This window comes from Myotis davidii, unplaced genomic scaffold (assembly GCF_000327345.1).
Source record: "Myotis davidii unplaced genomic scaffold, ASM32734v1 scaffold489, whole genome shotgun sequence".
NCBI classification, from domain to species: Eukaryota; Metazoa; Chordata; class Mammalia; order Chiroptera; family Vespertilionidae; genus Myotis; species Myotis davidii.
The window spans coordinates 116812-123061 of NW_006299708.1; the positions used below are offsets into that span (position 1 = coordinate 116812).

General features: G+C 42.0%; 1 protein-coding gene and 1 pseudogene across 1 annotated transcript in view; one reads left to right on the plus strand and one right to left on the minus strand.

Annotated features, from left to right (window-relative positions):
• Nucleotides 1–6250, plus strand: part of COL4A5 (collagen type IV alpha 5) — a 278780-nt gene that overhangs the window by 55341 nt on the left and 217189 nt on the right. The window lies entirely within an intron of this gene.
• LOC102768400 lies at nt 2699–3260 on the minus strand (annotated as a pseudogene).

The following is a 6250-nucleotide window of genomic DNA, read 5'->3' on the forward strand; positions in this document are numbered from 1 at the left end:
GTCCCTTGTTCTGAGGTGGGTCTCTTGTAGACAGCATATATATGGGTCATGTTTTCTTATCCATTCAGTCACTCAATGTCTTTTGATTGGAGCATTTAAACCATTTGCATTTAATGTTATTATTGATAGGTACTTGTTTGTAGCCATTTCTATTCTTTATGCCTGTGTTCCTTCCTCCCTTTCCATTCTTTTTACAGCATTCCCTTTAGCATATATTGTATTGCTGGCTTGGTAGTGATAAACTCCTTTAGTCTTTTTTTTTTTTTTGTCTGCGAAGCTCCTGATTTCCCCTTCAATTTTTAATGATAGCCTATTAGTGAATATCAAATTAAAGAATAAAAGGAGCTCTCTTAGCAAATACTAGAGGGATAATATAAAAACAAGTAAATGAGACACTCTCAAATTAAGAAGCCTTTCTGATGACACTTATGCAAACTGGCAGCCTGAGATTTTCTCATTGGGTCTATAAATAAGACTCAAATATCTCAGCAAACCCCAAATGCTTATCAGATTGGTGTTTCCTAATAACACCTATCAGTGATTACATGAAGTTTTCAGACAAGAACTAAGAGAAGAGTCATAACCCAAATGCCTGTCACAAACGTACAACATAGGGAAATCCTAAACAAAGTCAGTAACACTGCTGCTTTGCAGGGACTCTCATATACAGTAATTTTCAAACATTGTGGCAAGACACCAATGCTCATTTAGCTAATTAGACAACACAAAAAACATTTATTTCAAATTTCAAGGGGTAAAAAATATTAAGATATGGATGTTTTATGCATGCTCGGGGCCACCTTAAAAATACTCCATTCAGTGACATCATAACACAAATTTGCATCAGTGAAAAGAAACTGGCATATTCCATCTCTTACCATTCAACTTGTCAGATGTTTAAGGACAAAACAGAACATTTCACTAGTTTTAATTTTTAAATATGATTATCACACTGGGAAAATGAAATAAACACAGTAAAACAAACTGTACAAAGGCAAAGTAGAATAACAAAAAACATTTTACTAAAGCATAAGATTTACAAAATTTTCCAGATAAGTCATAAAAAATGGTCACAAGCTTTTCTTGAAGTGGGGATTCTACATTTGACAGAAAAATCACAATATTATTTGTGAGGGTCATGGTGTTTGTTTAATGTTCCCATTTTGGTTCAAACAATCAAGCTTGTTCACTTACAGCATCTAAATAAAGTTAGACTTGGCTGAGAGCATATTCGAAAGAACTGGCTAGCTGCTTTTAACCAATGCAATTAGATCACCATAAAAAGGGGGAAAGGATCCCATAAAATAAAAATTAAACTACTTACCCCCTCAAAAAAAAACAAAAAAAAACACCTGTACCCCTGCAGCTAACCCTGACAACTACCTTCATTCACAGTGCTTTATAGTTAAACCATGATGGGGGGAAATGAATAAAAGCAGAGAGGGGTCACTGCTTTTAAATGTTTCACAACAGTCCAGATGGTACTTTTAGCCTCTGCTCATCCTATCTAATAAAGAGGAAATATGCAAATTGACCATCATGCCACAACAAGATGGCTGCACCCACAATGGTGGCAGGGATTCTGTAACACAACATGGCTTCACCCACAGCAGAGGCAGGAATCCCATAACATAAGATGGCTGCACCCACACCAGAGGGAGAGATTCTGTAATACAAGATGGCTGTTCCCACTGTGGAGGCCAAGTTCCCATTATGAGCCTTAACAAGCAATCAGCAGGGACCTGAGGCTGTGCACCCCCGCTTGATGGGGCTTGACAGGGGACCTCAGGCCACATACATCTCACCCCGGTGCCAGGCCAGGGGACCTCAGGCCCTGTTACCCACCCTGGTGCTGGACCCTGGGACCTGGGGTTGCTCCCCCTGCCCAGTGGGGCTTGACAGGGGACCTCCAGGTGCAACCCCCATTTGGGGGGACTGACAAGGGACCTCAGGATGTGCCCCTAACCCACAGGGCTTGATAGAGGACATCAGCCCATGCCCCCCCTCCCCAGTGCTGGGCTGGGGGACCTGAGGCCACACCCCCTGCCCGGCAGGGCTTGACGGGGACCTCAAGGCATGCCCCCTGCCCCAGCCTGGGCTGGGGGACCTCAGGCCATGCATTCTGCCCCGGTGCTAGGCCAGGGGACCTGAGGCTGCGCTCCTCACCTGGTGGGACCTGACAGGGGACCTCAGGCAATGCCCCCTGGCCCAGGCCAGAGGACCTCAAAGCATGCCCCCAGGCCTGGGCCAGGGGACCTCAGGCTGTGCCCCCAGCCCTGGCAATGGGCGAGGTGACCTGAGTCCGTGTCCCCCACCTGGCGGGGCTTGATAGGGGTAGGACCAGCTGGGTCTGGATTTAGCCCAATGGGGGTGGGGCCAGAAGGTTCTGGGTCTCACATGACTTCAAGGTACACATGGGTAGGTGGGGACTTGACTCTGGTTCCCATGGCGCACCCCAGACTCTGACAGGAGGAAGATTTTCATATACATTTTACTAATTTTCTTTCATCTCTGACACTTCTACTATAGAGAAAGGGTAAATGGCAATATTAAAATATTTCCTCTAATTAATTCCCTTTTAAAGTGCACGAATTTTGTGCACTGGATCACTAGTGCTTTATAACAGTGAATCAGGACAAGACATAGATTTGCTAATGTGCATTTAACCACCAAAGGACTGAAGATTTCTGGGCTTTTATTCTGTAATGTTTCTAAGACTGTGTCCATTAAATGCAAACAAAAAAGGAAGAAGTCTTGGCAGAACAGGAGAAGTGATGCACACCTGATGATGAGATCGATTTAAATATTATTCATGGCATATAGCCTAGTCCATGCTCTAGCTGTTTCTATGGCTTGGGCTTCATTGGTCTTCCCTTGTTCTGATACATCATTTGCTAATGGGTCATCTGGATTGGGAGCACTTAACAAAGCCTGGATTGATGGCAGAACTGTGTGAATCTGCAGTGCTGGGGACCACTTATCTTTGAAAACATATCTAAACATACTCTTCCCAACTTGTCTACATTATGATGATAAATTTTGATTATGAAATGTACTTATGGTGCTGCCATTGGGTATTATTCTGGAAGGAATAGTTCAAGTTTAAAAGTCCTTCCCTAAAAGATAGAATCCTGGGGGCCAGCAATGACCACATGAAAATAACAGGCGTCGTTCTCATCTGGTTCTGCTTTAATGCCAGGAACTGGTTCTGCCAGCAAATGCTGGGTTTCCTTAATAATACTGTGTGGCAGCCCGGCCATCTTGTCAGATCCCAAGTTTGGCCTCCTGTTTAGTCTCTGACTCCGCTCACCTCAGGCACAAGTCTGCAGTGATTGTTTTAGTCTAGTGGTTCTCAACCTTCGAGCCCTTTAAATACAGTTCCTCATGTTGTGACCCCCAACCATAAAATTATTTTTGCTGCTACTTCATAACTGTAATCTTGCTACTGTTATGAATCATAATGTAAATATCTGATATGCAGGATGGTCTTAGGCGACCCCTGTGAAAGGGTCGTTTGACCCCCAAAGGAGTCGCGACCCACAGGTTGAGAACCACTGTTTTAGTCATATAAGAGCCTGATCATGTTTTATCTTCTCAGGGATGTGGTTCAGGGACTGAAATTTTATTGAGCAGGGAAGCTAATAAAGAAAATTAGGAACCTATAGTCTGCAATAACCAGCCAAGCTTAGAAATCTACAAAGCTGTCACTTGTGTGTTTAGGAAATTCCTGGATTACCTTAATTCTTTTTGGAGACAGCTGAATTCCTTCCGAGATTATATCATGTCCTAGGTAATGAACAGTATCTAAAGATAATTGTAATTTTTCCTTAGAGATTTGTTTCCTTTTTCAGATATCTGTTGCAGTCAATAAGTGGAATCTTCTATGAACACCTCTTAGGTAACTGAGCATAGCAAGAGGTCATCTACATATTGTAAAAAGGTTGATTTCCCCTGGGGAACTGGAGGATGCTTAAATCTTGGTGAAGCACTTGGGAGAAATAAGAAGGGCCCTCAGGGAACCTTTGCATAACTGCCCAGGCATACTGTCAATTGTTAATGTAGCTAATAATAGGAGTGACATATGTTTAGTTCTCTGCATCTCCAAGCTAAAAACTCCATTTAATGTTGTGTTCTAGTTGTTCTTTATATATTGTGGATACCAATCTTTTATTATCCTACATAATAAAAGCCTATTATGCTAAGTGTCCAGTCATCCAGTCGGCCATTCAACCAAAGTGTATATGCTAATGATATGCTAAGGCCGTGCAACTACTCACTATGAAGTGCACTAACCACCAGGAGGCAGAGAGTTGACTGAACAGTTGCTATGATGTGCACTGACCACCAGGGGGCAGATGCTCCGACCAGTAGGTTAGCTTGCTGCTGGGATCCGGCCAATCGGGACTGAGCGAGAGGGGCCGGTCACTCCCTAGAGCCCTCCCACAATCTCTCCCTGGCTGGCCAAACTCCTGCATCCCTCCCTGGCCCTGATCATGCACCAGTGGGGTCTCTCAGCCTGGCCTGTGCCCTGTCACAATACAGGACCCCTCCTTGGATCTTGGAGTGCTGGTTTAGGCACGATCCCACAGGCCAGGCTGAGGGACCCCCACTGGTGCACAAATTTGTTCACTGGGCCTCTAGTCCTATATAATAAAAGTGTAATATGCTAAGTGTCTGACTGATCAACCATTTGGTTGACTGCTCGACCAGTCATTATTATGTGCACAGACCACCAGGGGACAAACACTCCGACCAGTAGGTTAGCTTGCTGCTGGGGTCTGGTGATCGGGACTGGGTGAGAGGGCTGGACATGCCCTGGAGCCCTCCTATAGTCCTTCCTCTTAGGGACTAAGGGAGGTTAGTCCCTCCCTGGCTGGCACCCATCGACCCCAATCGGGACTGGGTGAGACAACCTGATTGACACCAATCACTAACCAGGCCAAGGGACCCCACCCATGCATGAATTCATGCACCAGGCCTCTAGTATACATATGTTTTGGTAAAGCTTTCTTGCAATCTGTTGGCTGCCTATTCATTTTCTTTTTTTAATTATTAATTTTTTCAATTACAGTTAACAATCTTATTTTGTATTAGTTTCAAGTGTACAGCATAGAGATCAGAAAATGGTGTTTTTAATGAGCAGAAGTTTTTAATTTTAATGAATTCTAACATTATTTTTCATATTTTCTGTATCTGGTCCAACAAATTGTTTCTTATACTAAGGTCACAAAGATAGTTCCAAATTTTTTCTAGGAGCTTTAAAATTTTATCTTTTATATTTAGGGGCATTATTGATCTTGAAATAATTTTTAAATGATGTGAGAGAGGGACTGACATTTTGTTTTAGAAATATGAATATCTTCTTGTTTCATCAAAATTCACTGGAGAGATTTCTTTTCCCAATGAAATTTTCTGGTACTATTTGAATTTACTTGTGTGTGTCTAATTTCGGATTCTCCATTTTGATTCACTGGCCTATTCACTAATTTTACACTGTCTTTGTTGTGGTAGCATTATAATGAGTTAGTCTTAAAATCAAGTAGAGTTAAGTCCTACAAATTCTCTGCTCTTTGTCCATTTCTACAAATTATGGGAAAATTGATAGCAATATTTAGATTCTAATACATACACTATCATATATTTCCATTTAATTAAGAACCTTCTAATTTTTCTAAGCAATATTTTTTTACTTTTTCTGTATAGGAGTTGCACTCTCATTAAGTAATTCATGATTTTAGATGTCATTGTAAATAGTATTATTTAAATTTTAATTTTATAATAATTGATTTAGTATCATTTTGATTTTATATAATTACTATATATACTGTGATATTACAAAATTCACTTATTTAGATTGCATAGTTTTAAAGATGACTTGGAATTTTCTACATTTAACAATCACACCTATCCTATCTAATAAAAGAGAAACATGGTAATTAGCATATGACTGCTACCCTTCCCATTGGCTAATCAGGGCAATATGCAAATTAACTGCCAGCCAAGATGGCGGCCAGCAGCCAGGCAGCTTGAAACTAACATGAGGCTTGCTTGCTTCAGTGAGGGAGGACTCCAACATTCCCCGCCTGCTGCTGCAGGCCTCTGGGACCCTGCAGTTTGAACATTGTAACAAATATAGAAGCTAAACCAAACCCCAGAAACCAGCCTTAGTCCTGGGCTTCAGCCAGCAGGATCGCAACATTGTAAGCAAAGGCCAGAAACCTACTTTCAGCAGTGGAGGCCTAAGAGCTGG